The sequence below is a fragment of the Idiotropiscis lumnitzeri genome, chromosome 5, assembly GCF_059441095.1.
Source record: "Idiotropiscis lumnitzeri isolate Australia: NSW breed Sydney's pygmy pipehorse chromosome 5, RoL_Ilum_1.0, whole genome shotgun sequence".
NCBI classification, from domain to species: Eukaryota; Metazoa; Chordata; class Actinopteri; order Syngnathiformes; family Syngnathidae; genus Idiotropiscis; species Idiotropiscis lumnitzeri.
Window position 1 is genome coordinate 17,227,152 of NC_142395.1, and position 17,473 is coordinate 17,244,624.

The 17,473-nt window shown below is 41.5% G+C and overlaps 1 long non-coding RNA gene across 1 annotated transcript in view; it reads left to right on the forward strand.

Moving 5' to 3' along the window:
* The window catches only part of LOC148337091 (uncharacterized), a 205,694-nt gene that overhangs the window by 70,212 nt on the left and 118,009 nt on the right, over positions 1-17,473 (forward strand). The gene's annotated exons all lie outside the window — the stretch shown is intronic.

A 17,473-nucleotide genomic window follows, 5' to 3' on the forward strand; every position in this document is an offset into this window, starting at 1 on the left:
TGTATCATATTCGATCTTGAAGTATGTCTAAATATATGTTTGCAGATCAAATTGTGCCATTTTGTACGAGCAAGGTCCATGATACTGCATCATATTGTCTTGTATTTAGGCCAACATATAGCGTCACTGCATCAGCTCGTATTTGATCAAATTGGATCGTAATGACTCATTTTGCATTGCTTCATATCATATCGTATGGCATTGTACACATGTATCGCATTTCAATTTCAAATCATATCAAATGATATAATTTTGTACTGCATTATATCCAAGCATATGGGACAGTATCTTGTCGTAACATATTGTATCATATCAAATACAATACAATGCAATTTTATTTTTATACCGCATTTTACAACAGATGGAGCTGTAACAAAGCGCTTTCCATATGGTGTAATATAAATTAGCAGGTAATAAGAACACAAATTAAAACACTACTATAGATACCGGAAGAACAGCAGAACAGTGACGGTTTCATGTTGAGTCGAAAGCTAAAGAATAAAAATGTGTTTTCAAACGGGTTTTAAAAATGGACAGAGAGGGGGCTTGCCTAACATTTAATGTAAGCTCATTCCATAGGGAAGGACCGGCAACAGAAAAGGCACAAATGACATTGTACATTGTGTTACTTAATATGGTATCGTTTACTGTATCGGATTGAATTCAGATAGTATAGCAACATATCCCATTATACTGGATCATATTGCAGCATATAGAACTGTTTTGTGTACCATGGTATTGTGTGATATCAAAATCATATTGTACGGTCTTGCATTGGATCACATCATTTATTGTGTACCATCCATCATCCATTTTGTTGTATGATGTCAGCTCATATTGTTTTGCGCCGTATCGTATCTCATCGCATCTCATCATATCAAATCTTACACTTGGTTTACAAGTCTCCCCGTGTCGTCCACCAGAGAGAGTGATATATGGCGTTCACGAAAGTGACATGCAGATGACGCCCCCACCTCAAACAGATGCTGAGGTGAAAAGTCATAAATCCCCGCAGACATGGGCATACGTGCATTTAGAAAGGTTGGGCTGAGGATGGGTGAAGTCATGGATGAGCGTGGGGGTGCGTGTGCGTGTGTGTGTGTGAGTACAACCTGGAGGCGATTTCTTCCCTCCTACCTAGAAAGCCGTCCCCACTCACCAATGTTCTCCCCCTCAGGGACGCCGTCGTCAGTTGGCAGCATGCAAAGTAGTCCCTCGCTCTCTCTGCCTCTCTCCTGCTCTACCCTCCTCCAAATGGGTTGCAGGTCTTTGGGAACTTTGCAACGATCAAAAATAAATAAATATTCATCAGCCTGATCATTGCAAAATGATCAATATATGCAAAACGATACACTTTAGTAAAATTAATTGCATGATATGACATGATGCGATACATTGCAAAATGAAACGGTACGATACAGTGCAGCTCAAAATACGATACAAGTACAAATCAATACTATGCAACACCAGTGGTGGAGAGTCAGGTCCTGGAAGGCCTTCTCAGCTGATGACGAAAAACAGTCTCAATAATGTGTCATGGTATGCTGACACGCCAGTAGTTTGTTTTCTATTTAGGCAAGTGTCACATTAATAGTGTATAATTTTTTTTTTTTTTAGAAAAGTGCGACAGTAACGGTGTATTTTCGTATTTGTTAGATAACTTTAGTATTTGTTTTTCTTTTTAGTAAAGTGGTTTGTCTTCTCTTCAGAAACTAAACAATGCAGACACTCATTGTTGAGCCATTACTATTCCCTTAGCAACCATCTCCCGTATTTGCAGCTTTTGCATTGACATTTCTCAGCATGTATTATCGCACCTTACATGCGCTCTATTTTTTTTATTTTTTTTAAAGCACATTTTGATGATTCAAGCGTCTGCTGTGTTATCCGTCATCCCCGCTAGCTAGCTTAGATCCCTCCATGTATTTTCATGGCAACTTTTATTGTGAGCCGGCTTATCCGCCGCTGATGGAATTGTTAAAGAGCAGATATGAGCGGCGTCTAGGAGGGGCCACCTTTTGTCCGAGCAACGCGTCGCCATCAGATGAGAGCGCTGCCGCGATAAGCATCTGAGCAGCGCCTGCAGGTTGTGTCACTCCATGCATAACAATCTGCACCCGTGTGGTCGCAAGGGGGGGAAAAAAACAGCAAAAAAAATAAAACAAACACGTGGAGGTGCTTGTTTTGGTGATAAATATGGATAAGGCGTGTTGGAGCGGATGTTTGGCATAGGCAAATAATCAATACGGCGCAGCGCTTTGTTTCAAACAAAGACATATGCGCTTGTTTGTGCTGTTTGGAGCTATATAAGGATTTGGAGGTCAAACAAGGCACTAATTTTCAACGGATGACGCATGTGCCATACTTGACTGAACCTGATGAAAAGAGCTTTTCACTAAAAAAAGTTTACATGAAATATAACCCTAAAATTTACATCATATAGAAAATTACGCAACCCCACCTGAGTTTGTCAGCTCGGCTGGACAAAGTTTCACAGCGAAATAACCACTTTTTATTAATTCGCCAATCGTGTTCTTTTGAATGTACAGACTAAAATTATCTGACAGAGTTAGCTGTGTTCGGCTCTTTCCTGATTTGTCTGATGTCACCAGAGAATCTGGCAAATTTTCTTTTTTTTTTTAACCGTAGTTCTGCTGTAATGATGCTCAGGCTTGTTGGTGCAATTTCTTATCGATCCACACAGTTAGCTCATAAAGGTCAAACTATGGGCGACGTGAGTAAACACGAAAGTGAGACTGGCAAAAAAAAAAAGTCTTCTAAAAGTAAGTTTGAGTCATCTCGTAAATATTTAAAAGTGTGCTTAAACCAAACTTAAGTATGGTGCATTTAACGAGTGACTGCTCTACTCAAGATTGAAACATGTTTTTTTTCCTTTGTCGCACTTAGAAGTGAGAAGTCAGGTGTCATAAGGCAAACATTCCTGCTGCCAGCAAATCATGATTAACACCACCTTGAACTTTAGAATAAATAGAACAATAAATAAACCATCAATTTCCCATCTATCTGCCTTGTGAAGCATCACAGGCAGCTGTAACCGTTGTTCCGATCGTTGTGTGTGTATATGGAGAATAAAAGACAAATCTTCCTCTTCTAAAATGGAACCTTTGGAGCATTCTGGACTGGAGACATATTCAGTCCTAGAGCATAGAAATAATCCACAAAGTAAAAAAAAAAAAATAAATTCATGTATCCTTTTCATAGAAAGCTGCAGACTCTCAACATATCTTTCATGTAATCAATTTGATTGCTCCTCTCACTCGTTACCACCGCCTTGTGGCTCAATGGAAATGAACAAAACGACCAGAAATAAGCCACTAAAAATTAACTAAATGGTGTGAAAGGCAACAGACAACCTTGAATTAAGTTGCTCAGACAAATGTAGCAGATGGTGATACTGCCTGCTCCAGTTTGACAGCAGACAGCTTGTAGGCCGACGCTAATGTTGTCCATGTACTGTATACACACCAGCTCGTTTTGTCAGCCTGTTTATTCTTCGGCCTTTGCAACTTTGCTGCTGCAACATGGCGACTGTGGACACATGCACACAGGTTACTATGATAGCCTCTCGCACCCTCACCCAGCTGCCTTATCAGACATGACGAGTGGTCTATCTTGGCCCGGGCTACAAAGCTGCTTTGAAGCATCTGTCTCATGCTGAGTCATAAGCCAAAGAATAAAAATGAATTTTAAAGATTGGACGCTAGGGGGCTTGCCTAATGTTTCGCGTGAGGTCATTCTGAAGAGACGGACTGGCAGCGAAAATGACACGATCCTCTCTGAGCCTTCGCTTTGTCCTCTGTACCTCTGATCCGCAGACTTGAGGCACCATGGAGGTGCGTAACGGGTGTAGAAGCTCAGAGAGGGAATGTAGGGTGACACCATTTAAAGAGGTGAAAACAATAGGATCTTAAAAAGAACTCTAAAATGTGAAGGCATGCCTGAGTAGAAGTTATGTGCTCCCTCTTTCGAGTACCAGTCAAGAGGCGAGCAGCAGCATTTTGGAGCAACTGGAGACGCTTGATGGAGGATTCAGTCTTGTTATTGAATGCAGTAGTAAAAAAATCCAATTTAAACTGCATTTCTCTGTTTTGACATTTTTTTTTTATTTTTGCTCTCACAGTATATTTACCTTGCCTACCTATCTACGTTACCTACCCACCTTACCTCTGCCTTACCTTACAATACCTCACTTAGCTTCTTCTTAACTCTCAAGCAGATGCTTGAATATATTGTATTGCTATTGACAGACTTTTCCATAAATGTGGTATTTATTTATAGTGGTAAACTGTACATCCTTGTGATTCTGATATATGCCAGCTTCCTATGTCAAGTCTTCTATTGTGTTCTCAATCCACATTGAGGCGAGCGGCAGCGGAGTGTAGGAGGCCCTCGGTTTTGCTTCATGCAATGACAATGACGACCACGTAGCCTTTCACACTTTTCCATTCTCCTCACTTTGCATTGATACACTCACAATGATATCATTAGGCAAAGCAACAATTATCTTGGCTTTGTGATAGTCGATTAGCTGCTTGCTTGCACTATGCTCCATCTTTTGTCTTTTCTACCGCATACAGTGCCGTTGATCACAAACAAACAAATATTTTGGAAAATGAATTGTTGTTTGGATTACCACCGCAATGCTACTACATAAGGTTGGGGACTTTAAAAATGTAAATGGGGAGATTAAATGCGTGAGGATCAGGGCACCTGAGGTCCCCATCTAAAATCTTGGAATTCTGCAGAACACTACTTAACTGTGCTGCCTAGTTTCATAAGAAAAGAAAAACACATCCACATGACTCAGTGTGTGTTATCAAGTCAAAAGAGAGGACAAATTAATCTTCTCAAGTGAAACTTTGCAGTTTTGCGGTATCTTAATGCTTCCCATCAAACACACACACACACACACACCCACAAGCGCACACACGCTCTTCCTCCCATGCTCTGAATTATGATGTGATGATGATATGTGACGTCAACCGTGAAATACCTTTTTTTATTCCCGGTGACATTTTAATGGTTTATATTGGTAATATGGTGCTTAAATAGTAAAACTGTGGGTGATTTGTGACAGGAGGGGAAACATATACTTGGCAAGGTGCGTGCGGGCGAGCCCACTGCTTTACCCCCATAAACCACCAGCCTGCCTACCTACCACCTTACATACGAACACACCTTGCACGTACTGCACGTACCATTGGCCATCTAATCTTTCTAACCCGGCAGTAACCTACCTACCTTACGTATCAAACCTTACCTACTTATTCTATGAACCAACCTTACGTACTTTACCTGTAATTTACCTACCTATATACTTACTCGCGTTAACTAAACAACCATATCTACCCCAACACCCTACCATACCTCTCCGACTACAATATAACCATCATAGAATACAATGACGCTATCAAAAATGCCGCTTCTCACAAATGCTGACTAGAAATGGGAATAAATGACGCGAAAATAGGCTTTCGAATGTTGTTTTCAGCTGTTGTTGCTTTTCGCTTCGTTGTGGACTTAACCCCGTGGCATGATTAGCAACACAAAGGCGACCTTAAAAGACGCTTTGAGGATGCATGTTTGGATGGTGAGTGGGTTGCATAACCCAGATAACATCACAGGGTCTTTGACCAACCAGCGCACATAAACTGAAGCCTGTGAAAGGGCGGAGAATGTTATTTGATCCATAACAACATGTTTGGGTCTACAGCTACTAGAACCCCCGTGATAAATATTGTAGTAGTCGCCGGACGTGCGTCTCCGCCTCTGTGGTGGAGTACATATCATTCTCAGCGGGGGCAGGTCGGCAGCACCCGCGGCTTCTCCCGCTGTCCGCCTCTGTTCTCTCGCCTGCCTTCCAACCGGGAATGCTTGGTGGAGTAGGAAGGAAGGCCGTCGTTGCATTCTTTATGCGGATCTTTAAAGTTGCTGATGGCTTTGTCGGAAAGACAACCACTGAGGTTCTTTTCACTTCAGCTTGAACTGATTTAGGGCATGTGTGCTCTGTATTACCTACCAACCTACCAATGATATTTATTAACCCTAACCATACCTACCCAGCTTACCTTAACTACCTACCTTGTTCAAATACCAGGCTTACCTGACATACTGTAAACTGTACTTTGTCTAGTTACCTTACCCCACCTACCTAGCATTTTCCATGACTTCCTGCCAAGACCTAATCACCATACCATACCTTACTCCCCCTATCTTAGTTACCCACCCCTATCTTCCCCACCTACCCGGCTAACCTTGCCTACCTCAATTCCTCCTGGCTTTTCTCCTTCACTTGTTCTCGTATAGCTTTAAGCAACCTTCCGAGTGAAGGCAAACACTAAGGCCACGGGTCATATCACCGAGTAATGAGCTGGGTCTCACTGTATGAAGCTCATTTAATCATAGCGAAATTGCATATTTTAGTGGTCATAAAATCAGATCGTCATCATGGAGCCTGCTATCGATAAAAGCGTTTTGCGCATGAGTTGTCTTCAGGGCAATGACCCACTTTGGGTGGCAGGTTTCAAGGCCAAAAAAGGGTGCTATGCCCCTCCGAAAAGCTGACGAATGCAATGAAATCACCCTTGGAAGTTTTTTTTTTGGGGGGGGGGATTCCATGAATAGCATGAGGAGAATAAGTTCCTGGGTCATGTTGGCGTTTGATATTTACCTGTAGAAGATAAGTCAAATGTAATTTCCTTGTGCAAATACGTGTGAAATTAAATACACAAAAATGGCGAACAGGTTCACGGGCCCCCGGATTTATCGGGGGTCCTGTATTTACGTCTGTATTTTATTGCATGTTCACTTTAAGAGAGAAATATCATAAATGACTTTATGACATTTCATGTCTGGGTGGTTCCGCCTTACTGCGCCGAGGCGGCCTGGCAAGCGGATATGCGCTAAGTAGTTCTGCTTTGGCCGCGATAAAGTGGGTAGCTTGTGATCCAAACGGCCCGCAAATCTACTTAAAGTACATTTTTATATCGCTGATAAATTCAATGCGATAAACTGCTTGGCTGCACAGCATGTAAATCTCATCACAGAGCTTGCAGGGACCTCCCACATGCAAAGAAAGTTCAGTTTTTAATACTTTATATGTGCAACTTTACCAACTACAATACCTCAAACTTTTCACAAGTCCAACTGTAATCAGACACCAATTAAATGCTGTCTGAAAGCCTTAGGTTCAGTCTTTTAATTTTTAAGAATTATGTAGACCATTTTTTTTCGTGGGAGTGGTACCATTCTGATAATGAACACTTATTTTATTTTTCTTAAAGCAGTCCTCCTGGCAGTTAGGCTAGACCAAGATCCAGAGCCACTTTTACGTGGAATCCATCCATGGGCTGCACTGTCTGTAACTGTGTACGACAAAACACGACACTACATACAAAGTCCGCTACACAACAAGAGGTGGGCGCGTCAGTCAATTCTGCTTGGTCCGTCATTCGACATTCACCGGAGGATGACCACCAAGTCCGTCATCGTCAGTCTGTCATTATTTCAAGTCTACCAAATCTGTCATCATCAGTCCATCCCGCCGTCATTGCCAAAATTACAGCTCGACAGCTGTTTTAAGACCGTCAGCAAGTCCGTCATCGTTTTTTCAAAATTGTTATTTTAGGGACTTCTTTTAGGGACAGACAATTGGCGTCGAGAACTTACCCACACTCGCTTCACAAATAGAATTAACATGAGTCACAGGGGTCAGGCTCGAACCCGAGTTGTCAAGGGAAGGAAATCTGGACTCACCGTTGTCCCGGGAGTATACGCCGCACGTCGAGCAGTGGCCCAATTTGCATGAGACAGGCTGATTCCCTAAATTTGAGTTAATTTTAGAAAGACAAAAACAAATATGGTAAACTTTATGCCATAATTAAAACAGTAATTTTGTGAATTTGTGTGTATCAAAAAAACGCTTGTCGGCAATAGCAGAGGAAGCTGATGCCTCAGCACCTGACTGAACTCTAACACTTTGTGTGGTGTTGAGCAACTACTTTTTCACTTTTCTTTACGCAAAGCAGCTCATTGTGTGCCATTTGGAAGAAACAAAAGACGCCTTAATTTTTTGTTTTTTTTTTACTACCTGGCTGTTAACCAGTTGAAAATCCCTGCTTTAAAGAGGTCACGATTTCCCCATCCGATATATTGTAAATAGAAATAATCAGCAAATCGGTGCATCTGCCAACGCTGCAGCGTTGCTACTCTTGGTTACGGCAAGAGCAATTTGCGCCTCTCACAAAGCTGCTGGCTCGCGGGGTCAGAGTGCGCCGCTGAGACGATGCTGGCCTTTCTGTCTGGCTGCACCTGTTTCACCGCATTAAATGCTCGCCAAACTCCTTGGGGGGGTTGGGCGGGGGAGGGGGAGGTGAGTTTAACACGTCAACACAGTCACACACACGCACACACTAACAATATGGAAGGTCGGGAATAATGAAGGTGATGTATTGTGTTAAAGGTTAGCCTGTCTGCAGGATGCTAATTGTTCTGTCAAAAATATGCAATTGGCGTACCCAAAGGCCACGCATCCATTTTGTGTTTGGCGTGTATATGTGTGTGTGTTGTCTATCTTATTTATGCTGCATGTTTGCGTTTTCTGCCCCGCGTACAAAAATAGTTGGGATATAGCTGCGACAATGTTTGTACGAGGTGATCAATTTGCACAACGCGAGGACGAGCTGAAGTTGCACTGATGGACGACGTGCTTTCAGTGGGCCGGCGAGCTTGATTTACAAAGCCCGGTGGGGCTCATCAGTACCTGACAGGGCACAATCCAATACAAACACCCAATACGACCTCTTTACACTGACCTTGGCTGCAACTTTCTGTCTTTTGTCGTTGGGATACGGCAGGCAGGCGACTCGGAAGGTATTTTGTCTAGCAGATATTTTCGGCAAGAGTTCCAGGACACTAGAAAAAAAAAATGACCCGGACAAAAGTTTAACAGATTGGATAAGAAATTGGGTGGACACGTCCATGATAACGGGGCAGCGAAAAGTCTCAAGGAGCTGTGCCTGAAATTCAACACAAAGTTGGACATATTGGTTTGAAATATTTGGGGCATCTTTATATTACTCTAAATGAGCCGCAATTGAAAGCAGGATTCCTCAACAGATAGGCCATCCAAGAATCTTCAGATTTTTTTATTTTTTTTTTGCCAATGTTGTAGAATATGAGTGAAGCATGGTGTCAGAATTTGATGAGCATCTTAAAGGGGAAGTCAACCCTAGAATGTTTTTTTTCCAATAATATGTTCTATGCTCCTCCACTAGTCTAACTTTGGCATTCTGATTAATATTACGTTTGTGGAAATAGAGTTAGGCAGCAAAATTCACCCGTTGTTGGCCTTGTCAAGGGGCTGCCATTTTGCCTCTTTCCTTCAACTGAAAATGATTTGCTTCGGGCTCAGTTAACAACCAACTGTTCAACTGTTTTCTGGAACTGAGTCATGATTGGCTGATTTTTGGTTCATTTTTTTTTCCAATGTTTTTTTAATTTTTTTTGTTTCTTCCTGTTTACCTCGTTTACTCCTGTTTTTCATGGAAAAAAGTTTGAATGTGTGTTTTAAGAAAGGAGCCTCACGAGTGTGATAGGCCCGCGGGCCTCCAGTTGTCCATCTCTGTGTTCCACTCACACTCATAATTGTTTGCGGTCACTTAAAGAAATCTTCACATGAGCGACCCAAGATGCATTTTGAGTCCTCAATTTGACTGACAAATTTCAGTGAAGCAGAGTTGATTAAAGGCTTCTTTGGCAGTAACGGTGAGCTGGTCCTGTCGCCAAAGGCTGACTTTGCTTTAAGGAGAGTCGCTCTGTCAGAGCGGCCTGTAATGAGGGCTGCAACACGCTGCGATGCCTCTCGCACTTGCGCTACAGTCTTGAGGTTAAATGATATGACAGGCTGGCCTGCCTTTAAAGGTCAGCAGGATTTATTTTTTTTTATTGCCGGCACCGGGCATAGAGTTTATTGAAATGCTAATGTGATACGGCTGCAGGGCAGCTAGAAGTGTAGAAGCGCCATGATGAAGTTTTTTATATTCTTAATGAAGGAAAAAAAAAAAAAAAAATATATATATATATATATATATATATATATATATATATATATTTTTTTTTTTTTTACAAGAAAAAAAGCTATATTTATTGAATGGGAAAAAAAATGATTTTGAGCAAGAATGGTCCTATATAAAACATGACATTTTAAATCAAGAAAATACAGAATTGTTGTTTCAAGAAATCTCCGACAAGTAACATTTCCAGACCAAAAAGGCCCAAAAAATTAGGGTCAAACTTTTCCCCCAAAAAGTATTTTTTAGAAAAAAATATTTTGTCATTTTAAAGAAAGTAATGTTTAAAGAGGGGAAAAAATATCTGATTTCTTTGCAAAAAAATATTTGTAATCTTCTCAAAATACAATTATATAATTATAATAACAACTTTTTTGTTGCCAGAATAACAAATAATTTTGGGGAAGAAATACTGTATTTTCTTTCATCATACCAGAATAAGAAAAGTCGTCTTTCTCCAATGAAATAATAATAATAATAATAGTTGTTGTTGTTTTTATTATCAATAGCAGTACTAGTAGTATAACTCTTCACTATTTTGTTTCCATTTTTATGGCTGGCATTTTGTATGTGAGAAATATATGGTCACACTGAAAAGGGAAAAAAAAGATATATGTATAAAAATGAAAAATGTTCAAATTGAATGTTTGAGAAAAAAAAAGTCCCAAATTTGGAGATTTTCTAAAACGATTGCACAGTTTTTCTGCAAAAATGATCAGTGTATCACCCTGTAATTTTACTATTCTTATCGGTTTACCACAGTACATGTTTTTTTTGTACGTACGGTTACTTAGCAGCTTGACCTCTCGTAGATCATCACCTCGTTTATAGCCTGAATAGCATTTCTTTTTTCAAGTTACAATTAGTGTTGTCCTTTAGTCACTCGTTCTCTTTTATGTCCTCAGTACATGATGTTGCATTTTCAAGCCAAACACGCTATTATTTTAAAGTTTGTCGTAAAGCGTTACGGCTCGACATAATGTCATCTGGCACGATACTCATGTGCGCGTGCGTGATATGTGGACAAGTGGACGATGGCAACACGGGCATCCGGTCAATAGGCGGGGAGTCGTTAAGGTTTTATCACCGCACTTTAATCCTCTCAAAATGGACGCCTCTGCACATGCACACACACAAGCACCCCCCCCCCCCCCCCCACACACACACACGTTGTTTTGTCCGGGGTCAGCAATGCTTCCTGCGTTCTACCTCGTGGATGCGTTCCAGGCCGAGTGCTCACATATGCTCAGTGCTGGGAAACTTGCTGACTGCGGCGTAACAATGCTGAGCCCCGTGGAGCACATCTGTGAAGTTCCGGCCTTGGTCGACACAGACACTGACACACGCGCACACATGCAGAGCGACGAGGGCAGAATGAAAAGTATACTTTCCAAATGTACTACTTTTTATGGTGGAGGTGTGTATTAATTGCTGCTAGAGGCTGCACCGGCGTATCACTGGTGAGCTTATTCATCATTACGAGTCTCCAATTGCGTTTGCTTTAAGGAATCACTGAACTCTCACACTTTGAAATAGTTAACAACTTGCTTGAAAGCAGGCAACTTTGGGGGGAAAAAAAACACCAAATATCTCACAAGTGCATTCTGCTTTGTGAAATGGCCAACAAATGGGGTCAAAGTTGACCTAAAGTAAAGAACGTGACTAGGCCACAGTTTTGGTCAATCCTCACAATGTTCATCAAACTTAATGTCATAATTTGCACATTTCTTTCCAGAGTGTCTGCTTGTAATTGGGGCTCATTTTGGATGAATTCCCAAGTAGGTAGTTGATCCCTGAAATGCAACCAAAAAGAACTGCTTCAAACCAAAAAAAAAAAAAAAAAATCTGTCATCCAGATCAATTTTGACGATGGCTCTTTGAGCTTTTTTTCTGCTTCCTGTTATGATAGACATTTGCACCTGGCTCATCAATTGATGATTTATGAAGGCCCCATTATTTTCTGTCTTTGTACCAAGTTCTATTGAGTCACCTTTTTGCAGGGAAGGGTGGGGTCGGCATCCTACTTCCGATTGGGGCTCATGTTTGGCGGAAGTACACAGGAAATGTCGTCGAGAACATTTTACTATGAGACAATATTTGGTCCCAGTAAACTATTCAGTTTGAAATTCTCCGAGTAAATTTTAGGCAGAATATTATACTCTCAAAACGGCTCTGAAGGTGGCCATTTTGCTCAGAGATTTGCCTTTTTTTCCCAGAATGTCGCCCATTTCCACGGCTTGCACCTGAACTCCTCAAAGGAAAGTTTAACCCAGTTGACTTTTTTCGTTTTTTACATCTCCTAATGGCTATCATTAGACTGAGATCTACCTAATATTGTGGCTGGTGAGTAATTCTATAGAGTGCTAATGAGCCTTGGCTCACTGTCTTCTGTCGCCACAACTGCTGCCGCTCTCCCGACGCTACGCTTTAAACGATTTTGCTTTAAGAGCACACAAGTGTATCCTATAAACGTATACATGTTTTAGATGTCTCTGATGAGTCAATAAGTGTTTTCCAATTCCTGCAAAGCGCCTTTTGCGCTCGCTCGGTTCCCCACCGGCAACTCGCCGGCCACACGTATAATGATCAATGTGACAAATAGGGGCAGGTCTGGACAACAAAGGACTGTGCCGCCCGCGAGCTCAATGAGCCTATTTATAATGGAGGCTTTGTCCATCGGAGTAACGATCCCACAGTGCAGGGCTGGGACCCCCTTCCCCGGGTTGTCGCTGTCGACAAACAGCAAAATAACCCCTGGGCGGTGGGCATTGTGCTGTCGTGCCGGTTGTTGAAACATGCGCGCTTGGGTGGGCTGCCCATTTATTCGACTATTTGTGCGGATGAAAAAAGGGGTCCGTGTGAGGTGGCCTTCAGCGAGGTACACGGAGTAAAAGTGCTAAGCTTTAATAGCGACACGTTTAAATTGGCAAATGGCTGCTACAAATTGAAATGGAGGGAGGGCTCCCCGTTCACGTTTGTTCCTTGAGATTTATTTTTGAGTGCCTTGTTATGATATCGGCCAAACTGCTCCCTGGTCAATTTTGGAAAAACATGCAATATGCTATATGGATGTTGATATTATTATTGATATTATTGTGATATTTAGCCTGTACCTCAATACACATATATATATATATATATATATATATATATATATATATATATATATATATATATATATATATATATATATATATATAATCTATACCGCTTCTCCTCACTAGGGTCGCAGGGGGTGCTGGAGCCTATCCCAGCTATCTTCGGGCAGTAGGCGAGGGACACCCTGAACTGGTTGCCAGCCAATTGCAGGGCACACAGAGACAAACAATTTCGAGTGTTCAATCGGCCTGCCATGCATGTTTTTGGAATGTGGGAGGAAACCAGAGTACCCGGAGGAAACCCACGCAGGCACGGGGAGAACATGCAAACTCCACACAGGATATATATACATTTATATATATATATATATATATATATATATATATATATATATATATATATATAAAGTCCTAGCGATATGCATATTGCCTGGGATAATATGGCCAAATCGATACTACCTAGGAGCAACTTCTTTTCTAGAATGGGCTGTTTTACCTGGCAACCACACTCCACACATTAGACAGAAGAGCTAGACAAATTTAGCACATCTGTCTGGGATATGTGCTTCTGAATTGGTCTCATTTGGGCCAATTCTGGATTTTGTACGAGTTCTTGACTTTGTCAACTGTTAAATTTGGTCGATGGGTTCTTGACACGTTTTCCTACATCCTGTGGCGGTGCCACACAATTTTGTGTTGACCAGTGGAACTGCTACTTGTGGCAATTATTTTTATAACTTGACCCATGGTACCTAAAAAAAAAAAACATTTTATTTTCCTGATAAACATCTCTTTAACTTTAACAGGAGAGGGATCCTGTCATACTCCCAAATGCTGTCTTTTACAAAAGGTTTGAAGAGTGTTCCATCTGGTAAAGAATGTAGCCAGTGAAGCGCACTTGTCATCATGTGAGCGAGAGATGACATTCCGAGACTCATTCCTGCGAGTAACAGGCCGGCTGCCTCGGACACGTTAGCGCTCCATTGTCAGGTAATTGAGGTCTTATCACTTTGTGAGATGTGGTCACGAGAAAACAGACAATCAGGCAAGCAGACAGAGAGATTGCCATCGCTGTATGATCGATACGGTGAAGTACCATGTGGCCACTGTGACTCAAAATGCATTTTTTTTTCTACAACCTTTGTTTAACTCTCAAGCGATGCGAACCGCAAATGAAACATTTATCATGCAGTTAAGCTTTTCTATTTTCATGGTTCAGGGACTAAGCTCTGATGACAATATCCCCAAAACAAATTTTAAGTATAATTTAAATATGTCAGAAACTATGGGGGATAAAAAAAATGAAGAATACAAAACAATTGCACTACTGAAGTGAATTATTTTCTGTGAATTTCAAGCTGACAAGTCTGGATGTTGTCAGAATCATGACGAAGAATAATGAAGGAACTTCTGGACACAGTTTTCTTCAATTCTTTTGATTGTCCAATTATTGGGCTAGAGGATGAATAGCTAATGTTAGGCCGAGTTTATAAGTGTAGTGAAAATCCACAAAATCATCAAACAGCTTATGCTCATTTCCATTAGTTATTAATTTGCAAATGACTTCCAGAGTGTCTCTTTTCCACAAGACACTCTGACTGTCAACAAAAGTGATCATGGGGAGATTGGTGATCCAACTTGCTGATCTGACTGGCTGGCGACCTGCTTAGGGTGTAGTCCACCTTTCGCCTAGGGATAGGCTCCAGCAACCCTTGCAAGGCTGTACAATAGGGGTGTCAAACTAAATTTTGTGGACGGGCCACATCGTAGTTATGGTTTCATTCAGTGTCGTTTTGACTGTGAACGCATATAACTGTATGATCAACCTTACGTTATCAATTACACACAAGAAATTTAGGGAAAGCCAGTTTTGAAATTAGAAGCCAGTAATTGTTTGTTCAACAATATTGCAATTTATTTTAAACGGGGAGAATTGGTAACAAATAATTGGCAGTATCACATATCTCAATGTTGTTAAAAGAAAATGTGCTAGAAACAGGAAGTTGACGAACATGATTTGCCCTTCGCGGGCCACATAAAATGAGGTAGTGGGCCATATCTGGCCCTCAGGGCTTGAGTTTGACACCTGTGCTGTACAGGATAAGCGGTGTTGATGATGACTCACACGTTACCCGGCATACACAGTCGAAAAAAAACGAGATCTAATCCATTGATTTAAAAAAAAAAGGCCTCTGCAATCATGGGCGCATGTGCAATGTCATTAAATTAATTTGATGGCTCGTTCTGACAGTTATCTATGAAAACCGCTACCTCGTAAAAGAGAAATAAACACAACGCAGATAGAAATACCGGGAGTGATTAGTAATCAAACCCTAATTAGGCCTGGCCTCTCTCTCTTTCTCTCTCTCTCTCACTCTCTCTCCTTTTTAATAGAAGCTATGGAAATGTAACACGGCCCGCTAATGTCAATAAGTGTGTCACTGCATCCCACTGCTCTGTCTCGCCCAATTACATTATATTAATATGGCGTAATTACAGCGAGAAGATTGAAGGAGAAATTTAATGTTTCGCAGCACGAGGGCGATGGTGCTGGGGGGTTGAGGGACTTTTGGGGAGGGGGTAACATTGGGACTGGATGAGGGATGGCTTCATCTGGCCTCGCTTGACTACGCTGTGTGTATGTGTGTGTGCGTGTTGACGTGCCTGAGTGATGCCGCCGCGCTGATAGCTTGTCAACAAAATTCACATCAGGCGGCGGTGGCGTTAATGAGCGTTCTGACGATTCACGCTGCTGACTTTTAATTAATTCCAAGACGACACCTCGTATGACTCGCCGTCTAAGTAGTAAACACACTATCTTACTTGCGTAGTACACACAACAGTGGCCATATTTGTCGTAGTAGTTTGGAGATGTTGGATCCACTGTGCCCTACTGTGAGTTGGTATCTATACCACCAGGTGGTACTAATTGCTGTGCAGGATGTAAAATAAATAAACTTGCAACCAACCATTTTCAACCACACTTCATCTGTGATGATTTCAACAACGTAAAATTATATGACAACATAATGACGAAAAACAATCTGGAACAGACTACAATAAGTCTCACCTCATGTTTATGATCTTGATGACGGCTTTCCATTTATTTATATATTTAGTTATTGTTAGCCAGTCAAAAAAGCATTTCAAACAACCAGCATTTGCTGCATATACAACGGGAAAATAGTTGCCCGAAGCTCTTCACTTTGACCTATAGTAGATAACATAGCCAGCCAAGTTACTTTGCCTTTCCTGTACACTAGGTGGCGGTATGCACCGAAGAGCTGAAATCCGCCAGACTAAGAAAAGAAGAAGAAGGCTCACTTGCAATCTGACTGCGCCGTCGTAGATCGTGGATGGATTTAGCAGAAACAGCAGCAGGAGGGATAGGAGCGTGGTTTAAAAAAAAAAAAAAAAAAGGAAAAAAACGGACTGGCGGGCTGTTTAAGTTATTGTCAGTTCTAAAAGAGTCATGACAAACTGTTATTTAGCGATTACGGAAGCGCTGTTAAAGAGTGACAAAGTGACGCTTACAGCTTTGGATAGGCTTGAACTAATGAGGGACTAAAGATGATGGAAAAGTGGCCTGAAGGACGAACTGGCAAACTTTAATGACACGCCCACCTCTGATAATTAGTTTGTCAATATACGCTGTGTGATTTTTTTGCTTAAAATGTAAAAGAAAAAAAATGCAACTCTGTAAACATTTTGTAAGAAGGTATTTTTACATAAAAATATCCACATATAGAGAAAAAAAGCTTGATGGATAATATTTTTTCAGATCAGGAATTAGTTTGTCTGTATACTATTTTGTCATGACGTTTTTAATTGTATATTTTTTTTGCTTGAACATAGTTTTCTTTGAACCCAACATAAACGCTTGCGTCAACTCCCTCACCGTTGTCCTGGCCACGGCTGAACGCTTTTCTGATGAAACGGAACCAAACAAGAAGCAGACGCACCGAGACTGACATCTCCCAGTCGGTGTCTTGCGAAGAAGAGTCGCTTCCTCTGACTGACAGGCCAATTCAGGCGGGTTAGTGGCGGCTGCGCTGTTGCATGCCTGCTCTCGAAGCATGGCGCCCTCTGAGGTAACGAGAGGAGACAATAATGCCGGGCTTCCTGCAGAGGAAGCAACCAACAACAAAAAGATTGAGACGTGAAGATCTTTGAAAAGGAACACTCGAGCGTTTCGACTCTTGCCGTTCATTTATCTCCCATTACGGTGCACGCCGAAGCAAAGCCGCCAGATTTATGGCCACTCCAGAGCAACAAATATGGGCC